Consider the following 22,398-nt stretch of genomic DNA (forward strand, 5'->3'; position numbering starts at 1 on the left):
ATGGAATTAATTCAATTAACTATTTAATTGAATATTTATCTTCATATTGTTTTAATTAACAATATAACTTGTAAATCTATATTTCGAGTTACATGTAATCTTTATGTTATTTACCATTTTCATTAAGCATTACTGATCTACTCCACAAAAACGTGTCTAACTTGAGGTTCTAATCAGGTTATCTCCCAAATATTGATAAATGAAATTTTAACCATCAACACCACCTTTTTTTTCAGACAGAAAAATCATCATAGATTTATATTAAGATAATATAAAGAACACAATACATTTTCATATGACAGTGGGAACTGTCAAGCTATAAAAGCATATGGAACAGAATTGAAAGATCCCCAAAAGATCAGAGCCAAAATCTCAAAAATATACACAAGTATTGAAAAGTTTATGCGGCTATACATCATGGAAAGATATAAACCAAATAAAAAATGCAAGTCATATGAACCAGATTGAAGAAAGTCACCACCTTACATAATACAAATTTAAATTAATTAAAACAACATTTAACGACCTTAGCCATGATACCCATAACACTTAAAATTTCATACCCATGGTGTCTAGATACTCACTAAAACCTATGATACATTGTTTTCTTTGTCTAAATACTCATTAAAACCTATGATATATTGTTTCCTTTGATTAAATATCACATGGTGACATGACAACTTTCACAAGTTTAATTATTTTATAGGCCCACCAACAAATCAATTAAAAAGTACTATACTTTACCAAAATTGAAAATCTAGACCTTTCTGACGATATGTTCCCCACCGCTTTTTGATGTTAACTCATCCACCATGATGACAGGCCTTAATGAACGAGAGTCGAGCTCAAAGGTCATTCGGATTGACTTTGCATTCATTTTATCTAAAAAGTAATGATAAAAAAAAGGTTAAAAGGAGAAGAGTGAACCAAAAAAATTAAAAGGAAAAGAGTGAAAAAGGAGCACATGGCATGGCATGCCACCCACTCCATGCAAAATTTGAAAATGGAAAAATAACTAAAAACTGAAAAATAAGAAGCCTTTTAACTGCTTTGGCTCCTTCATTTTCTCAGTTCACTGTGTGAGGGGTTTCTCTAATTCCAGCTCTGGTTAGCGGGCACCAAGTGGAAAACAGGGCGTACGACCTCCAATGACAGAGGCGAACAGGTGCCATCAACGTTTCCTTCCTTATCAAATTTCAATGTATTAAAAAGGCTTGTTTGCCACCTTGTATCATGGATTTTTTTCGAGTTTGTTTTTTGGTTTGGATTTTTATTACTGGAAAAAGAAATGGTTGAAGTTCAGATTTTAATTACTTGAAAAAAAATGGTTGAAGTTCAGATTTTAAGTACTTGAAAAAAAATGGTTGAAGTTCAGTGCATGGCTAAGTTTGAGTGTGGTAGCTTCTATTTCAGAGTTTGTGTGTTGATTTGAATTGCTTTTAGCTGAGTTGGGCCGTAGTGGGCACGCGTTTCAGATATTCATTGCTATTTCAAATTGTCCATGGCTGAGATTAGCTTATGGTTCAGAAAAATTGTTGTTTTAGAGGTTGTAACTAAGTATGTTTCTGAGTGAAATTTTGCAAGAGGGAGGGGATTTGAACCCCTCTTGGGCATTACGCCCTAGCCCCAGGACGTCTTGAAATTTCTGGGTCGCTGCCTGTACTTACTAAATTGTGGGGGATGGGGTTTGAACCCCAGACCACCTACTTTTCCACTGAGACATGAAAGAAAAACGACCAAATTGGAGGGAGAAACGACCATAAGGCTTGCCCTTCCTCAGAGCTGCCAGAGAAACCAGCAAGTATAGAAGGGGGGCTACCAAACCCTCTTTGGTAACTAGACAGAATGGAGACACTGTAAATAGAAAGGCAAAGTCCCCCTTCCTTAAGTATCGGCTCGAAAGGAGGGAGAAACCAGCTAGCAAAACTTGTAGCTGGGTAACTCCAGCTAGTAAATAGAAGAAAAACTCAGACCCCTTACAGATAACTCCAGCTAGAAGCGGAAGTTTCAGGTCTGGGACGACCCACTTTTGCTTTTAAAGGTTATAAGGCTATGATCCCCGTTTCCGATTCCTAGGTCCTTATTCACAATAAAGGTACCTTATGCTTACTCCCTATCAAGGGCTGAAGGTATTGTCTGTTCTCCCATTCACTGGGCATGTGTTTGATCCGTTGACATGTTTGATAGGTTTGGTCCGTTGGGATAAGGATTAGAGTAAGTGACCTAAGGATTAGAGGAAGAGACTGACCTAAGGATTAGAGGAAGAGACTTTTGGATAGATTCTATTTCATTGGGGTTGAACTCTGGATAGATTCTAAATTTAGGGGTTGAATACATTCTTATGTAATGATTCTATTTTATTAGGGTCGTTTTTAAGTTATTGGTATATATGGTTTATTGGCTATAAGATATGCTCTTAGTAGTTAGTTTTATAGTTACAATGATAGAAAGATAAATTTAAATAAAAATATCTTTTTTGGACACTACTCTCTCCAACCAAGACTACTTTATTTAAATCTAGCAGCCAATTACATTAAATAAATATTGCTGGCACTGAACATTCTTGTTTAAAACCACCAAAAAAATTAATAGGGCCCCATTAAGCTTTCAGTTTGGTTTTGGATAGAAACAACGTTCTAGTTGGGCGATCTCTTTCGAGTAATTGAACGTGTCGGTCTTCCACTTTTATTACGGGTCTTCTACCTGGGTTCTGGCCTCGTCAATGAATTTGAAGAGATGTGACCAAGCAGCTATAAAAATGAAAAGCAATACTTCATATTACAGTCCGCCTCTTTCAAAATCTATCCACGATTTAACAATCTATCTATCTATCTCTTTTAAAATCTATCCACGATCTAGCAATCTATCTATCCAAGTAGTCTAATTGGTAATCATTTTTGCCCGGGCATCTTTTCCTTATCTGGCAGTGACATTTTTGGAATTGTTAGTGTTGGCATTTTTTAATAATTGCTAGTTTTAGGTGTGTAATTTACAGAAATCTCACGATATAAGTATTTTCCAGGGGGCTGAATTTATCTATACTTTTAAAAACACATTTTAAATCTCAAAAAATCAAGATTTTTGTAAAAATTACATTTTAAATCTCAAAAAATCAAGATTTTTGTAAAAATTACATTTTAAATCTCAAAAAATCAAGATTTTTGTAAAAATTGTCAAAATTTTATTGTCAAATTCTGGCCTTAACAAAAAAAATTGGACAAATTTTATTGTTGAATTCTGACATTAGGGGATTTGTCCTAGTTTAACGAAAATAGTGGAAATTCCTAAATGATTTTGACGTTTGGGTAATCCAAATTACAGCTATAAAACTTCAAGATTTTGTGTGCCCAGAGTTTTTGATGATACTCTGTCTCTTAAAGTTTCAAGATTTTGTGTACCCTAAATTCTTATTGCTGCAGTTTCAAGATTTTGTGTACCCTAAATTTTTGATAATACTATATCTTATCCCTAGATTTTGTGTACCCAAAATTTTTGATAATACCATATCTTATCCCAAGATTTTGTGTACCCAAATTTTTTGATAATACCATATCTTATCCCAAGATTTTGTGTACCCAAAATTTCTGATAATACTATATCTTATCCCTATAAAACTTCAAGTTTTTGTTTTTCCAAATTTTTTGATAATACCATATCTTATCCCAAGATTTTGTGTACCCAAAATTTCTGATAATACTATATCTTATCCCTATAAAACTTCAAGTTTTTGTTTTTCCAAAATTTTTGATGGCGCTATGTCTAAGTAATTGTTTTAATGACCTTGACCACGACGCATGTCTAAGTAATTGTTTTAATGACCTTGATGACCTATCTGATGCGTGCTTATTTAACGACATGATATCGAGTAAATACTTTACGTCGTAAGTCCGGATTCCGGTCCGCTTCGCGATCCCGGCAGGCAGCAATTCCTCCATGAATGGACAGGGAGCCCTGGTGTATAAAACCTCTGTTGTAAACCTCGGAACCATATGAATGGGAATTGACAACCTCCCACATCTGCCTTTTTAATCGTAATAGCTGTACGAGGTGGGCCGCGTTGTTACTCCACGCATCAAAAACTAGATTATTATAGTCGGTCGCCCTTTTCAGATATTCCCACTATCCCGACTCGATTTTACCGATCACATGCCCATTTCTTCATATGGGCCATGCCATCTTGTCCCACTTCTTCGACGTGGGCTGCGTTGATAACTCCACGTATCAATCACCGCCAAACTATGAACGGTTTTTCAGATGCCCCGCTATTCATTTGACAGATAATATGTGATTTTCTCCGCATGGGCCATGCCATGTAAGGCCAATTTCAAAGTATTTCGACATTCCTTTATTCAACAGTGTCAGGGTAGGGCCAGGGATCCCTTCATTCAACAGTGTCAGGGTAGGGCAGGCATCTTTCGAGTGCGTTCAATAGCCTGATACCGTACCTAATGTTTAACCTTTTTATTTTATTTTTGCTTTTTTGGATTCTTTTGGCTGAAATCCGGCCATATAATTTTGGACGTATTACCTCATGTTTAACTTTTTATTTTGTTGGAATGAGATAATCGATTGTGATATTTTATTATTAAAAACGTATAAAGCAATTTGTTGTTTTTGCTGAATTTTTTTGTTTTTTTGGAAATAGACAATAAATTATGATATTTCCTTGTTTAAAAGGTATTTATAACTGTATAAATCAATTTCTTACCCTAAACTATTCTAACAAATACCTAACACATTTTAGAGAAAATTAATTGAAAATTGACTCAATAAATTAGAAACTATTCTAACAAATCTCTATATAGAAACCATTCTAACAAATACCCAACACATTTTAGAGACACATTTTAGAGAAATTGAAAATTGAGTCAATTTGGAAACTATTCTAACAAATACCCAACACATTTTAGAGAATTAAATTAATTGGAAATTGACTAATATGCCCAGAAAAGAAAAGAATTAAAATGTGGAAAATGACAAAGAATAAATTAAAAATTAAAATGAAAAGAATTAAATGTGGAAGATGATTCAAAATTAAAAATAACGCAACTAAAAAGCGGACTCAACATTTCACATTACTTAGTACCCCTTAAATAAATTACAAGGAAAACCAGGAGTAATAAATGACAAGTAAAACTCACACTCAACTAATTTAAACTTAACCAAAACTAATTATCATACTTACCCAATCAGAACAGATGGTTGCAATTATTTTCTCCAACAAAAAATTAGCACCCATATCTTGGGGTGATCTTGGATATAGATAATTATGCCATCTGCGCGTAGATCTAGAGGCAATTTTGTATAAAGATCTTAATTAAGTGGGAATACTTAGAGACCAAGTACGATCTAGAGGCAATCTTGTATAAAGATCTTAATTAAGTGGGAATACTTATAGACCAAGTACGATCTAGAGGCAGACGCATCCTGACGTGGATGGACCTTGGCCTGAGAGTGACTGATGTGACGCGTCATAAAGTCATTCAATCGGGTGAGACGTGAGTGGTTATTGACCATCGGGGTTTTTCTGGAAAACTCTCAGCTACCTGTTCATGTTTTTATTGTGTTTGTTTTGATTAGGTTGATTCATAATTGTTATTTAAGGAAATTTTTTTTTTTGTGATTATTATATTTGCTGTTATACTTTTCAATAAAGTAAAAGTTAATTTATATTGATTTTTATAAAATTTAGTTAAAAAATTGTGCTGAAAAGCAACCAATATTTTTGGAACTATAATTCCATTAAACCACCCATCAATCTAAAACTAACCTATATTAACTCGTACATTAATAAAACTATAACTCTAAAAAATATTAATTGCCTTACTAAAATAAAGCATACTCTTAAGTGTACGTGCCACATTAATAAAACTATGACTCTAAAAAATATTAATTGCCTTACTAAAATAAAGCATACTCTTAAGTGTACGTGCACATTAATAAAACTATGACTCTAAAAAATATTAATTGCCTTACTAAAATTAAGCATACTCTCAAGTGTACGTGCATAACTGCAGGATATTTAATATGATGGAAGTCAATTTATTTCGACTCCTATCAAAATCCACTCCCATAAAAACGGGCTAAGAAGCCGTGCTGGAGTAGGGCATCCTCCGTTTTTTTTTTTAAACTGTACGTGCGTAATCGTAGGATATTTTTTAATAGGGGGGAAGTCCATTTATTTCGACTCCTATAAAAACTGGCTAAGAAGTCGTGTTAGAGTCACGGAAATTCCTATTTCCGTAGCGAAGTTAATGCGCTTTGACATGCGTTTTCGATAGTCAGATATAACATACCTAAGCCGTGTTAAGAAGCCGTGTTAGAGTCACGGAAATTTTTATATAAAAACGGGATAAAAAGTCGTGTTAGAGTCACAGAAATTCCTATTTCCATAGCGAAGTTAATGCGCCCTGACATGCGTTTTCGATAGCTAGATATAACATACCTATAGTGATATCAAGCGGCTTATTAACTTTACTATAAAAGTGGAAATGGGAGTTTCCTAGAGTCAAAATACCTGCGTAACGGTAGGATATTTTTGAATAGGATGGAAGCCAATTTATTTGAAAATTTTAAAAAGCCCTTTTTTTCTGTCATTTATTAACTGTACTGTCATTTATTAACTGTACGTGCGTAAGCGTACGATATTTTTGAATAGGGTGGAAGGCAATTTATTGGAAAATTTTAAAAACATTTTTCGTTGTTTTTGTTTTTGTTTGTATTTTTTTAAATACGTATTTATTTTTTTATGGGTAGTTAATATTGAATTGAAATTTTTCTTTAATTTAAAATATATCTTTGGCCAAAAAACAATTTATAGTTTCATGGTTACGTAAAACACATCATTTTCCATTATTAATTTTTTTTTTTTACAAAGTGGTAAACTCCAGTATCATAGAATGATCGATCATCGAGAGGTGTCATTTTTTAACATTATTTAGTAATGTGGATTTACACGCAATGTTACAAAGGGAAAACTATATTTTTTCAAATTGAAATTACTTGCTCGTTAGTCCAACTGAAGCAATTTTATGTCATACTTGGGTCCAAAAAAATTAATATTAATATATATTATATTAATATTATTATTGAGTGCAATATAGCCCCCGGGGTCACGGGTTTTTTCATGCCAATTGGTTCTTCTTTACCCATTTTCATGAGGATGGTTGTTTCTTAACCATTCTCACTACCTTTTAGAAAAGGATTCTGCTTTTGTGTTGGCGATTTTCTATAGGTAATGCTTTCTCTCTTCATGCGCGCCTTTCAAGTAAGTTCAACTATACAAGCAAGACCTATTGCATAGGTGTAACCTTCCAAAATCATTTCTTAATACTATCTATTAATATAAATTAACAGATAATATTACTATGTATTAACCCATAATATTATAAAAGAGAAAACCATATCACTATCTATTAATATAAATTTACAGATAATATTACTATTTATTAACCCTTAATATTATAAAAGAGAAAACCATATCACTATCTATTAATTAATTTACACATAATATTACAAAGGGGAAAATCCATATCACCTTAAATGACTCGCCACGTTCTCAAATTATTAACTTTCTCCTTACTTTCAAGCTTTTACTCAACCATAAACACTTTTAAGATATACCGTAGGTCAAAAGACATGATCATTCTTATAAGAATTTTTTGTTTTATTTTTTAATTTATTTCGAATGAATGAATTTTATTACAAATTTGTTTGATAATAATATTTTTTCATTTTAATTTGAAAATTCCTTACCTGGTTAATCATTTAATATATATAATATATAAAAATTCGGACGGAATAAATTATATTTTTATTTATGATATTATATATATTTTTCAATTTTTTTATTTATGATATTATATATATTTTTCAATTTTAAATTAGTAAATAAAAAATTGCATTAAAATTAATTCACTAGTTTTATTATTAATTATAATATAATAAATTAAAATTAAAATTAAATAAAAAATTAAATTATACTCAAATTATTAATATTTTTGGGTTCCAAGTTTTGAAGATTTATAGTTTTTCTCATAGTATTGTTTTTTAATATAATGAGTAAGAATACTATATTTCTACCATTTAGTATGGTAGAAATGTTGAAATGCAATGTTTATTTGAGTAAGTCAAAGTATATATATATCAAATTATTAACTTTCTCCTTACTTTCAAGCTTTTACTCAACCAACACTTTTAAGATATACCGTAGGTCAAAAGACATGATCATTCTTATAAGAATTTTTTGTTTTATTTTTTAATTTATTTCGAATGAATGAATTTTATTACAAATTTGTTTGATAATAATATTTTTTCATTTTAATTTGAAAATTCCTTACCTGGTTAATCATTTAATATATATAATATATAAAATTCGGACGGAATAAATTATATTATTTATGATATTATATATATTTTCAATTTTTTTATTTATGATATTATATATATTTTTCAATTTTAAATTAGTAAATAAAAAATTGCATTAAAATTAATTCACTAGTTTTATTATTAATTATAATATAATAAATTAAAATTAAAATTAAATAAAAAAATTAAATTATACTCAAATTATTAATAATTTTTGGGTCCAAGTTTTGAAGATTTATAGTCATAGTATTGTTTTTTAATATAATGAGTAAGAATACTATATATATATAATAAATTAAATAAAATATTAATGTAATGTAAACATTTTAACTTGGCTAAAATAAAATAAAAAATAAAACAAAAATAATTCTATAAAAGTAAAATAATAATAAAATAAAAATGACTCATGGTATTCATGTGGAATATAACCTATTTAAAGAGGGAAATTAAGCTAATTTAGATCCATCTACCAAAGACTTTAGAGGGATCAAATATCTTGATATGCAAACATTTTTAGAGTGAAAAGAGATTTGATCCCTCTTGACACTTGGTAGATCGGAAGTTAAGATGAATATAAGGTAGTGTATATTGAGATGTTGTAATGTACTGTCTTGAGCCTAGAGGTGATCTAGGATGGGTGACCTCTCGGGAAGTCTTGGTTACCGGGTGCAAGCCCTGGAAGTGATGATTGACACCATGTGATTCATTTCACTAGTTTCAATCCCACGTCCTCACCTGTGTGAACATCACCTGATGCAATGAGTGAGAAGTGGACTATTCAAAAATCTTGAGAAATTAGTCAGTTACGACTACCTCTCATGGAAATGGTCATAGATGAATGACTTATTTAACCCAGTTGAATCCCAAAATGATAACTAATATAATGCATAGCTAAAACCCCAATACTTAATTCAAAAATTTATTTATTATAAATCTTTTATAGTTTAGACCGTTTAGTTTAGTTATTTAATTAATCATATTTTGAATTTAATATAAAATCGAAGATAAAAAATATGAAATTAATGATAAAAAAGAAGTGGACTATTCAAAAATCATGAGAAATTAGTCAGTTACGACTACCTCTCATGGAAATGGTCATAGATGAATGACTTATTTAACGCAGTTGAATCCCAAAATGATAACTAATATAATGCATAGCTAAAACCCCAATACTTAATTCAAAAATTTATTTATTATAAATCTTTTATAGTTTAGACTTGATGCAGGAGCATCCGGACACGTCGATGAAAGAAAATTAGAGGAAGGAGACATGTGGGCAGCCACATGGGCAGCCAGGCCAATCTTGAACAAGATTCGGTTATTGAACTAATTTTATTTTAAAAAATCAGTTATGACTGAACGTATGTATAAAGAACTTAAAGATTCTTTAGTGAATCAAGAAGAAAAGAAGACGAGATTAGAAAACCCTGTGCGTGTGAGAGAGGGAAACAATGTAGTCGTTGGAGAATTCCGGATTAAGGCTGCGATGCCTTAAGACTGTAATCTAAGTGTGTGCATAATACAAATGTGTTTTTGTGAATTTATGTCTTAGTGTGTTTTTGTTTGAAACGTTTTCTGGTTTTCTTTTCTGCTGAAAATGAAAATAGGAATGCCACGGAACAGGCATGTCTTGGGTTTGTTTTTTTTCGAGGCAGACTATGAAAGCGAGCGTGTGTCGAGGTTGTGTTCATGCCAGCGTGTTCTTCGTAGCCTGACATTCTAAGAGCACTAAGAGTAAGGATGGGAAGGTCGTGGTCAAAGAGAAAAAGAGGAGGGGCAGGAAACCACGGGCGCAGTTGCAGAACGACCACGAGGGTTCCGAGAGTACTAAGAATTCGAAGCCGCCAGGGAAGAAGAGAGGGCGGAAACCGAAGATACGCAAGCCGGAGGACGAGGAACAAGAATTCCCCGTGTTGGAATCTGAAAAGCGTTTGAAGAGGAAGAGAAAAAGAACGAAGAATGAGGATACTGATCATAATCCCGTGAGAAAGAAGAAGAGAGCCAAGAGGAATGACGAAGACATTGTACGGGAATTGACCGCGGAGCCTTCACGTAATGGGCGCCCAGGTTCGGCGGAGGCTCCTTTGCAGTTCTCAAAGGTGTTCGATAAGCCAGAAACTTTGCGAAGGTCCCGCAGCTCTGCCTTCGCCCAAAAGGTCTTTGGACATGTCCGCTGTTTGAAAGCAACGCACCCTGTCAGAGTTGAAGAAGACGGTGTGTGTGTGGACTGAGGACGAGGAGCACCGTCATGCATTGTTACCTGGTTTGTTCCGGCGTGGGCCTTCCTTAATTAAAATGTAGCAAGAGAGATCAGAATGCAGCAGCGGAGGCGTTTTTGGGCCATAACCCACAGGTCCCAAGATCGAGCGTGTAAAAATACTGAAAATGGAGACACCCCAGACTCCGTTTTCATCAAGACTGTTTAGTTTAGTTATTTAATTAATCATATTTTGAATTTAATATAAAATCGAAGATAAAAAATATGAAATTAATGATAAAAAATAAAAAAATAATTATTTATTAAATTTTATTTATTTATTATCTTTAATTTCATATTTTTTGAATTAATTTTGTTTGATGAGAAATTGTATATAAAAAAATATATATGTTTCAATTTTATGAACTCATTTAAATTTAAGTGTAAGGTTTAAAATCACTATAACAAAGTTTACTATCTCATTTCAGAGAATTAAACACCGTAAAATACTTGGTGAAATTACATAAAAAAATAAAAAAATAAAATAAAAAAATCAAATTTATAATTAATTATAATTAATAATTAAATTAAATCAACTCAAATTCATCTTAACTCGAGATCTACCAAACCTTGAGAGGTGCAAATATATTTTAGAGCGAAAAAAATTGATCCCTCTAGGAGCTTGATAGATCAGGAGTTAAGATAGATCTAGCTTGGTTGAGCCCACAGGCTCATTCTACAACCCAATATGAGAGAGATATGTAAGTATGTCCTTGTTCAACTTGGAGTTGACACCAGTCCCTTCTAATATATATATAATCACTAAAGAGAAGTACAAATATTTCAAGGAGGTTGATAGATCGGGAGTTAAGATAGATCTAGCTTGGTTGAGCCTAGAGGCTTATTCTTATGAGAGAGATATGTAAGTATGTCCTTGTTCAACTTGGAGTTGACACCAACCCCTTCTAATATATATATATATATATATAATCACTAAAGAGAAGTGGTACAAATATTTCACTCACTCAATTATAAATAAAAAATTTATTGTAGATATAATAAAAAAATAAAAATAAATATACATGTTTGGTTTGTTTAATTAAAAGCATAATAAAACATTAATAATTTAATTCTCAGTGTCCATACTAAGGAGAAATGGTAAAAATATTTCACTCTCACTCTCAACTATAAATAAAATATTTTGATGTCCATATGAAACAACATAATCTTATATCAACTTTAAGATAAATAAAGTAGTTAAAAGTTAATAGATATATATATATATATATATATATATATATATATATATATATATATATATATATATATATAAAGTAATTGAAAAAAAATATTTTTTTTTTTATAGTTAAAACATTTTAGGCTAAGAAAAGTCTTTTTGGTAGAAATCACATAGACTATGTTAAATTGTCACTATTTTTTGCCCAAGTAAATTTTGATTCGTTTTATACATTAAAAATGCAACACAAATAATGAAAAATTAGAAGTGATATATATATATATATATATATATATATATATATATATATATATATATATAATCAAATTTGTGGAGGTGCAGAGAATTTATTCAAATTTTCCAATTTAAAAAAATTTCCACTTCATGAAATTTGATCCGTGTTTAAGATGGATCCATACTAATTCATAATCTTATATCAACTTTAAGATAAATAAAGTAGTTAAAAGTTAATATATATATATATATATATATATATATATATATATATATATAAAGTAATTGAAAAAAATTTTTTTTTTTTTATAGTTAAAACATTTTAAGCTAAGAAAAGTCTTTTTGGTAGAAATCACATAGACTATGTTAAATTGTCACTATTTTTTGCCCAAGTAAATTTTGATTCGTTTTATACATTAAAAATGCAACATAAATAATGAAAAATTAGAAGTGATATATATATATATATATATATATATATATATATATATATATATATATATAATCAAATTTGTGGAGGTGCAGAGAATTTATTCAAATTTTCCAATTTAAAAAAATTTCCACTTCATGAAATTTGATATGTGTTTAAGATGGATCCATACTAATTTATACAGATTTGGTGCATGTGTTTATATTTTTATTTATCTAGATATACTCTAGTTCCAAAAAACATCATCATTCTTATAAACATTATATCTTTGATTTTTTAATTTCTATTTATTTATTTTTTATTTATGAATGAATTTTATCACAAATTTAAGTGTGGAGAAACCTACTTCTGGAACTAACTCATGAAATTTGAAACCAGATGAAAAACTATTATTATTTTTCTACTAATAAATGTATTAATGAAATCATTATATTTTGGTAAAAGGGAAAAAATCAGAAATTTAGAGACTCTGGTTCACAATTTTTTAAGCATTCGTCTATACTTTGATGTTCTTATTATCGCCATTAAAAATCTTTATGGACATGGGACCTGATGAAGGAGCATTCAGGCCTAGTCAGCAATGTGATAGCATGATCACATGTTGTGACTAGCAAGGGGTTGAAAGACAAAGAGTTTAGTTGATTTTATTTATTTAAATATATGAGAGTGTTTATTTATTGTAAAAATGATTAAAAAGGGGTATAGTAGTTGATTGATTCTCCCAGTGTGGAGATCAGGCCAAACTATTAGATTTAATTGGTTTGAATAGAAAATGAGGAAACTGAAAGCTTGATTTAGTGGTTGTTTAGAAAAGAGTGGAGCTGAAGAGACTTTTTAGGAGAGGTTGAGAGATTTCTGGTTCTGAACCAAAAATGGTTCATGAATCCACTTTTGTAGAAAGTGTGAACTATTTGTATAATTATGGGGTTGGTTAGCTAGAGTAGGAGAGAGGCTGGAAGATTAGCAAGAGAGGCAAAAAGGAGGAAGCGAGGATTTCACTGTAACAGAGGTTTGTTATCGCATTGTCAAGCCAGAGGCGAGACTTTGAATATAGTGTTATATGGAATAAATGTTTCGGTACATGTGTTAATAGGCCATTTGTATGGGATCCTTTGCTTTTCTGTGTGTGTATGTCTGCGGAAGAACCTAAGCCTTCTTCTCTGTTTTATGTATGCGATTACGAATAGCTGTATTGAAATAGCTTGATTAATCTTGGTTCCTTAGCAGCGTTTGAGCGTTTTTATACTCAGTCAATTATTTAAAGCCTTCCCGGAGTAATTATATAAGAAATCATCATTGAAGACAGAAAGTGGCCGGGAAGCGTTTTTAACGCCGAGTTCATTGAAGATATGCGAAATCAAGACTAAAGGAAACAGTCGCGAGAAGACTCAGCAATCGTTAGATCTAAAGGATCAACGGTCGAGATTGATCACATTGGCAGAAGCCTTCGTGGATAGATTGGGTCTTAACCCTTTGCAAACACCAATTGTGATAGTGCAACGCAATGTAGACCGTTGGATCAGAGTTGATCGGACGACGGAGGACTGATCGCTTATCGCAGGATAGGAGGACCGATGGACAGGGTATCGGGATGCCGATATAGCGATCGCCGATAAATCGGAGATCAGCAATCGGGCAATGCAGAGTTTGAGCCTATCGGAGGAGTGGCGACTTAAGGTGGACCCGATATGTTATATAGGCGGGTGAATATTATTTGAGATCCGACCTATGCGTCATGGGCGGATTTCTTTGTAATTCCTTGTAAATTGCGGAGATCAGAGTCGGAGGAATGTGAGGTATATATAATTGTGCTAAAGACCCGCGGTAGGGCTGATTGTGATCAGCGATGAGGTACAACCTCGGGTCCTGTGCGGAGGTTGTACCAAAAGGTGGAAACAATGTTTTTGCGGGATTTCCTTTGTAGTTGGGTTAAAAGGGAATTAAGCGCCGATACGTGGTTTGTGTGGTTTATACATATGAACCAACGTTTTAAGGGGGAAAAGGTATTATATATGTGAATTTTGGGTTGCGACATGGATTTAAGTCCCGACAGAGGATTCGGCGGGGTGATTGAGTTCCAATAACAAGGAATTGTTATAAAGGGCTTAACCATTTGGGGATTGAAGATTTGACTCCTTAGGGAGTTACACATTTGGAACAGTTATTTTTATGCGTTTCATGCATACTGCGGGTATGTGCAGGGTTAGCCCTGCATCATTTTTGGTATTAGAGCAAGCTTATTGCTCTGTGGAGATTGATTGAGGAACTGAATTTATTTTCCAGCATATATAACTGGCATTGTAATGGATCTGATACAGTGGGAGCGCAAGGAGTCATGCGCAGAGGAATTTTGACATGTTACAGGCAATGAATACTGCAGCTGGTTATTCAAGAGAGACAGTGGAAAAGGGATTTGAGGAAGTTAGGATCAGAAAGGATCTCGCAGTTTTAAAGCTGTAATGTTATGTGTAGGTCAATGCAGGTAATGAAATTGCAGCAAAACTATTGTAAGGAAAGAAAGTGAATATGGATGTACTCAGCAAGAACAAGAATTTGGTTGAAAGAAGGATTGAAGTGTGGACAACGAAAGGTAAAACAACGTGTGTATTGTCCAGCCAGAGCGAGATGAAAGAGATAGATTAGCAGGTATGAGTTGTATTTTGATGATTGGTTCATTTGAATTGTTTTTTATAAAGGGAAGAGAGTGATAGCAGCAACACACAATAGTAGACTGTGTAAGGAACGAGAAGAGTTGTGTTAGTGGCAGTGAACCTAAATATTCTAGCTGAAAGTTGGACAGGGAGAACAGTTAAAGTGTTCTTAAGAGAAGGTGAGTTGAGGATACAAGCCTAAAGAGAGCAGAAGAGGATGCTCAAGAGGTTCCAGAGATAGAGAACCAGTGCTTACCAAAAGGCCAAGTCCAGAGAAGGGATTGGTGAGTTAAGTGACAGCAGGAAGGACTTGTTGTCACAACATTCAGAACAAAGTAAAGACAAAGAAGATTGTTTCAAGACAAGACAATGTGACAAGTTTGACATGTCATATATACATCAAGAGGATGACAAATTAGAAAATTTATGGAACAGAATTAATGAGGAGAGAGATGGAAATGGTAATATATTTTCTGACTTTGAATTAATAATTGTTGAATGTGATTTTCAAGATGAAGGACAAGCTACTCTTAGAGATATGTTTGCACTAATGAATATGAAGGAAGGTGTAAATTCTGGAGCTGCAGAAAGTTAGTCTTCCTTATGGAAACAAGAGGATGAGAGTAAGCAATGAGTTGACTTAGAAGCTTGGAATAGAGGAAGGAGAGTTGGCATAGCTCTTAACCAAGTTATTGCAGAAGAGGAAGAAGATTTCGGGAGATGTGGAAGTATAGTCCACAGACAGATTTTGCTCTTAATACAAAGAAGACTTAAATGTCGAGAGTTTATATTGAGGATGCAATTGGAAAATTGGGTGAACAGTTCAACTAAGGTTGATAAGAAAATGGAGAAAATTGAACAAAGTTCAATAATTAACATATTTGCAGCCAGAGGACAATATATAGTTGAAAGGCTATATGTTCTTGTATTAAAAAATGCCCAATCTTCTTTTGAGATTAGAGTCCATAGATGGATGATGAAAACTACAAAGATAATGAGTATAAGGAATTGTCGAAGTCAACGAATCAAGGGAAGATGGAAGGATATACAGAACAACATAAAGAAATTGGTCTATAGACAGAAGGAGATGCTGAGGATTGAGTCAGAAGTTAAAAGGAACAACCAGGTACAACAGGAGAAAATACATGAAGATAGAGATCAATTCTATTGGTATAATGACAGGACAACAGTGGATAGAGAAGCAGAGATTTATGTTGTTTGAGGAGGTGTTTATACAGGGTATCAACACCAAAACATTATGCAAAGGAGATGCTTATGAATGCAGAACAAAAAGACATCCACAACAAAAAGATTGGCAACCACGAGAAACAAAGGAGGCAGAAAATACACTTGCAGATGAAAAGGATCAGGTAACCAGTTGGGTAACGAATTCTGATGAAGTGTACAACAGAGGAAGCAGAAAGACTCATGAACAGGAGTCCATGGAAACTTTCAACTTTGGGAGTCTGATGCAGGAGCATTCAGGCCTAGTCAACAATGTGATAGCATGATCACATGTTGTGACTAGCAAGGGGTTGAAAGACAAAGAGTTTAGTTGATTTTATTTATTTAAATATATGAGAGTGTTTATTTATTGTAAAAATGATTAAAAAGGGGTATAGTGGCTGATTGATTCTCCCTGTGTGGAGATCAGGCCAAACTGTTAGATTTAATTGTTTTGAATAGAAAATGAGCAAACTGAAAGCTTGATTTAGTGGTTGTTTAGAAAAGAGTGGAGTTGAAGGGACTTTTTAGGAGAGATTGAGAGATTTCTGGTTTTGAACCAGAAATGGTTCATGAATCCACTTTTGTCTAAAGTGTGAACTCTTTGTATAATTCTGGGGTTGGTTAGCTAGACTAGGAGAGAAGCTGGAAGATTAGCGAGAGAGGCAAAAAGGAGGAAGCGAGGTTTTCACTGTAACAGAGGTTTATTATTGCGTAGTCAAGCCAGAGGCGAGACTCTAAATATAGTGTTATATGGAATAAATATTTCAGTACATGTGTTAATAGGCCATTTGTATGGGATCCTTTACTTTTCTCTGTGTGTATGTCTGGAAGAACCTAAGCCTTCTTCTATGTTTTATGTATGCGATTACGAATAGCTGTATTGAAATAGCTTGATTAATCTTGGTTCCTTAGCAGCGTTTGAGCGTTTTTATACTCAGTCAATTATTTAAAGCTTTCCTGGAGTAATTATATAAGAAATCATCATTGAAGACATAAATTGGCTGGGAATCGTTTTTAACGCAGAGTTCATTGAAGATAAGCGAAATCAAGACTAAAGGAAACAGTCGCGAGAAGACTCAGCAACCGTTAGATCTAAAGGATCAATGGTCGAGATTGATCACATCGGCAGAAGTCTTCGTGGATAGATCGGGTCTTAACCCTTTGCAAACGCTGATTGCGATAGTGCGACGTAATGTTGACCGTTGGATCAGAGTTGATCGAACAACGGAGGACTGATCGCTTATCGCAGGATAGGAGGGCCGATGGACAAGTTATCGGGACGCCAATATAGCGATCACTGATAAATCGGAGATCGGCGATCGGGCCAAGCAAAGTTTGGGCCTATCGGAGAGTGGCGACTTAAGGCGGACCCGATATGTTATCTGGGCAGGTGAATATTATTTGAGATTCGGCCTACATGTTGTGGGAGGATTTCTTTGTAATTCCTTGTAAATTGCGGAGATCGGAGTCGGAGGAATGTGAGGTATATATAATTGTGCTAAAGACCCGCGGTAGGGCCGATTGTGATCAGCGATGGGGTACAACCTCGGGTCCTGTGCGGAGGTCGTACCAAGAGGCGGAAACAATGTTTTTGCGGGATTTCCTTTGTAGTTGGGTTAAAAGGGAATTAAGCGCTGATACGTGGTTTGTGTGATTTATACATATGAACCAATGTTTTAAGGGGGAAAAGGTATTATATATGTGAATTTTGGGTTGCGATGTGGATTTAAGTCTCGACAGAGGATTCGGCGGGGTGATTGAGTTCCAATAACAAGGAACTGTTATAAAGGGCTTAACCATTTAGGGATTGAAGATTTGACTCTTTAGGGAGTTATACATCTGGGACAGTTATTTTTATGTGTTTCATGCATACTGTGGGTATGTGCAGGTGTAGCCTTGCATTAGGACCTTAACCACTATAGGGTGTGGTCTTTGACATGCTTTAAGAAAAGAATGGTCGTTAACATCATTTAATGGTTTTTTTTCCAAGTATTTATGTGAAAATATATGAATTATATTTATAAATATTATATTATATTAAAAGAAGTGAGGTGTATTATTCTCTTCAACTTTGCACATATATGTATACATGCTTACTCTCATTGTTAAAAATTGAAGACAAATAATATGTTCAATAAATTGAGTAAGGTGAGGGCTTCACTTGGAGGCAGAACACTCTACACACTTTTCATTAACAATCAATAATATATAGTTTACGAGCAAATAGGGAGGTTAGAACAACTACCTAGAAAAGAGGAACAAATTCCTAATCTAAGTCTCACACGTAACTAATGAACAGACTCTCTTAGAATACATTTCTCCATTAACTTTAACACTCCTCCTTAATGGAGAAAGGGTTCACTATCACTCCTAACATCTCCATAAATAACTCAAATTTAATTCTTCCAAGAGGCTTAGTAAAAATAACTGTAATATTGTCACAAGTATTACAATATTCAATATGGATTTCCTTTCACTGAACCTTCTCCCTAACAAAGTGAAATTGTGTAATAATATGCTTTGTGTTTTTATGAAACACTGGATTCTTTGCAAGTTTGATTGAGCTCTGGTTATCACATTTGATAACAGTTGCATATTTTTGTTCCTCCGGCATCCTGGATAAGTCTTCTCAACCAAAATGCCTCACATGTTGTTGCGCCCATTGCTTGATACTCTGCTTCTGCTGACGACAAGGATACAATGTTCTGCTTCTTGCTGCTCCATGCAATGACCTCAGACCCAATGCTGAATGCATGACCTGTTATGGATCGTCGATCATCTAGAATTCTGGCCCAATCTGAGTCTGAGAAACCTGTCAATCTGACATCAACTGAATCAATATATTTAATACCAAAGTCTAAGGTTCCTTGAAGATATCTTAAGACGCCTTTTGCTACAACCCAATGATTCTCAAGAGGATTTGACATGAATTGGCTCAATACACTGATTGCAAAAGCCAATTGCGACCTAGTTGTAATCAAGTAAATTAGTCTCCCAACCAGCGGTCTATAAAGTGTTGCATCAACCTCCTTAGAATGATCATTATTCTGAAGTTTGGTATTCTGCTGTAAAGGCATTGATGCTGCTTTGCACTAATCCATTATGAACTTTTTCAATAAACTTCTGACATACATTTCTTGAGACAGAAATGTCTGGCCAGGATCCCTCCAGACTTCAAGACCCAAACAATAGTGTAACTCTCCGAGGTCTTTCATCTCAAAAATTTGTGACATTTGCTCTTTGATTTCTTTAATGAGTTCATCAAAATTTCCTGTAATGATAAGAACATATACATATAAAGAAATCAAAACAATTTGCCCCTTTTCATCAAACACGGTATGAAAATTAGGATCATTCTTGCTTCTTTTATAACTATGTTGTAGGAAAAATGAATCAATTTTATCATACCCCAACCTGGGTGCTTGTTTTAGTCCATACAATGCTTTCTTCAATCTACAGGCTAAATGTTCCTCCCCCTGTTTAACAAACCCTCCAGGTTGCATTAAATACACATCTTTCTTTAATTCCCCATTTAAGAATGCATATTTCACATCTAACTGGTGTATCATCCAATGATGTTTGGTAGCTAAATAAATTAACATTCTAATTGTGTTTAATTTAGCTACAGGGGCGAAGGTTTCCTCACAGCCTATGCTTTCTTTTTGCGATTACCCCTTTGCAAACAGCCTAGCTTTATATTTGTCTCCCATCTACTTTAAATTTAGGCTTGTATAACCATTTGCAACATATGGGTTGTTTGCCTTCAGGTAGTTCAACTAGATCCCAAGTTTTGTTTTTAAGTATTGACTCATATTCCTCTTCCATGGCTGCCCTCCATTCACTATATTGACTTGCTTCTTTATAATTAGAGGGTTCAATAACATTTAACATACTAGTTATAAGAGCATGATCCCTATATCTTGCTGGCAACTGAATTTTCCTACCTGATCTCCTGAGTGGCGGATTGGCTTTAAATCTATTCTGATCATCCCTTGGTGGACTTGGCCTGCTACCTGCATTTGTACCATCCACATATTCCTTTTTTCTATTGCTGCTCATCATTGTCCCTTTCATCACTTCCATCTTCCACCAGTAAAGGCATGTGCCATTCTTCATTGCTTCTATCATGGTTTCCATCATCAACCTGCTCATGGAATACTACATCTCTACTTGCAAACACTTTATGAGTAGAGGGATTAAACAATTTATAAGCTTTAAACTCTGTGCAGTACCCAACAAAAATGCATTTAATGGCCTTTGAATCCAGTTTCTTCCTATCCTCTTTTGGAACATGAGCAAAAGCTTTGGAGCCAAAAAACTCTTAAATGGTTAAGTGCATACTTAAAACCTAATAAAGCTTCAAATGGAGTTTTAAAATCAAGGCTTTTTGTTGGACTCCTATTCTTCAAATATACTGCAGTATTTATTGCTTCTGCCCAAAAGCCATTAGACAGGTTCTTACCTTTTAACATGCTTCGAGCACACTCCACAAGGGTTCTGTTCTTCCTCTCTGCAACCCCGTTTTGTTGAGTGTGGGGTACTGTGAACTGCTGAACTATCCCATGGTCCTTGCAATATTTGATGAAACCACCCTTCTTGTATTCTCCCCCTTGATCTGAGCGGAGAATTTTGATGAATTTTCCTGTCTGTTTTTCAATCATGCTTCTGAACTCTTTAAAATATTCAAAAGTATGACTCTTCTTTCTGAGAAAATATACCCAAGTAAATCTCGTGCAATCATCAACAAATAATAGGAAATAATAGGCACCTCCTAATGACCTCGTTTGCATCGACCCACACAAATTAGTGTGCACAAGCTCTAGTATATCTCTCTTCTTTCTATCTACATTTGTAGGAAACTCATCTCTATGCATCTTCCCAAGAGCACATGCTTCACAATCAACATGAACATTCTTTAAAACAGGAAGACCATTAACCATACCTCGTTTCTGAAGTAGCAGCAGGTCATTGAAATTGATATGACTGAATCTTTGATGCCATAAGTCTTCTGCAATCATAACTGATGAGGTCAAGGCTTGGTGTGGTGCGCTTCTTACATTCAACTTATACAATCCTCCCACTCGAATACCTGATGCAATTGGCTTCATACGATCCAACAGATCTTTAATAACACAATAAGACTTAAAAAACTCTACCTTAAGGTTATGATCTATTATCATAGAAACAAAGATTAGATTCTTTTTGATTCCAGGTACATACATTACATTTTGAATATGTCTAATATTTCCATTAGGCAAAATGATAGGAACATTACCATACCCTTTGATTTGGTACCCTCTATCATCACCAAGGTAGATATTTGCACCACTGTTGGTTTCTTTAAAATTCTCAAACCAATGTTTGTTACCTGTCATGTGAGTGGAAGCTCCTGAGTCCACAAACCAAGTTTCTGCTTCATCATCCTCAGTAGAGAACGCAGAATCAGATACAAACAATATGAGATTCTGATTCTGATCTTCATCAACAAAGTGCCTTGCATGCTTCTTATGTCTATGGCGACCTTCATCAAACTTCTTCTTCTGGCAGTTTTTAGCTATGTGACCAACTCTACCACAATAAAAACATTTGGGTCCTGAATCACTTCTGTTTGAGGACATACCTTGAGGTGGTTTTCTTTGTGGTGTACTTCTGCCTTTCTGTCCTGCATTTGCCTTCCCTTTGAAGGGGCTTCTTCTTCACCATTAGAGCAAGATCTGAACTTTGGGTTTCAGAGTCATCCACCTCTCTTCCTCTTGCATCAGGATTCCTGTCAATTCTTCGAAATTGGGGGCTTTCTCTCTCGCATTCAAGCCTGTGATAAACATCTAATAGTCATCAGTCATACCATTCATGGTGATCGTGACGAGATCAGTGTTTGACACTATCTCTCCTATGTCACCCAACTTATCTCTGAGCTCCTTGATTCGAGAGATGAACACAACCACTGATTCATTCTCCTCCATTTTAATGGAGAGAATCTTTCTTTTCAAAAACAACAGGTGATTTGTGTTTTGATCTCGTACAGGTCCTTGAGGGTTTTCCAGATGTCGTTTGC

General features: G+C 33.9%; 1 protein-coding gene and 1 pseudogene across 1 annotated transcript in view; one reads left to right on the forward strand and one right to left on the reverse strand.

Annotated features, from left to right (window-relative positions):
- Window positions 1-939: 939 nt before the first annotated feature.
- LOC149249721 (putative polygalacturonase At1g80170) overlaps window positions 940-22,398 on the forward strand; it is a 116,214-nt gene continuing 94,755 nt past the window's right edge. Inside the window, exon 1 of the mRNA XM_089458769.1 lies at window positions 940-1,165. The gene's annotated coding sequence lies outside the window, so the exon portion shown is untranslated. The remainder of the gene's footprint in view (window positions 1,166-22,398) is intronic.
- LOC149249722 (secreted RxLR effector protein 161 pseudogene) lies at window positions 18,917-19,420 on the reverse strand (annotated as a pseudogene).

The sequence above is a fragment of the Pinus tabuliformis genome, chromosome 7 (assembly GCF_031772625.1).
Source record: "Pinus tabuliformis cultivar Carrire ecotype Pingquan chromosome 7, CPIR1, whole genome shotgun sequence".
Taxonomy (NCBI): domain Eukaryota; kingdom Viridiplantae; phylum Streptophyta; class Pinopsida; order Pinales; family Pinaceae; genus Pinus; species Pinus tabuliformis.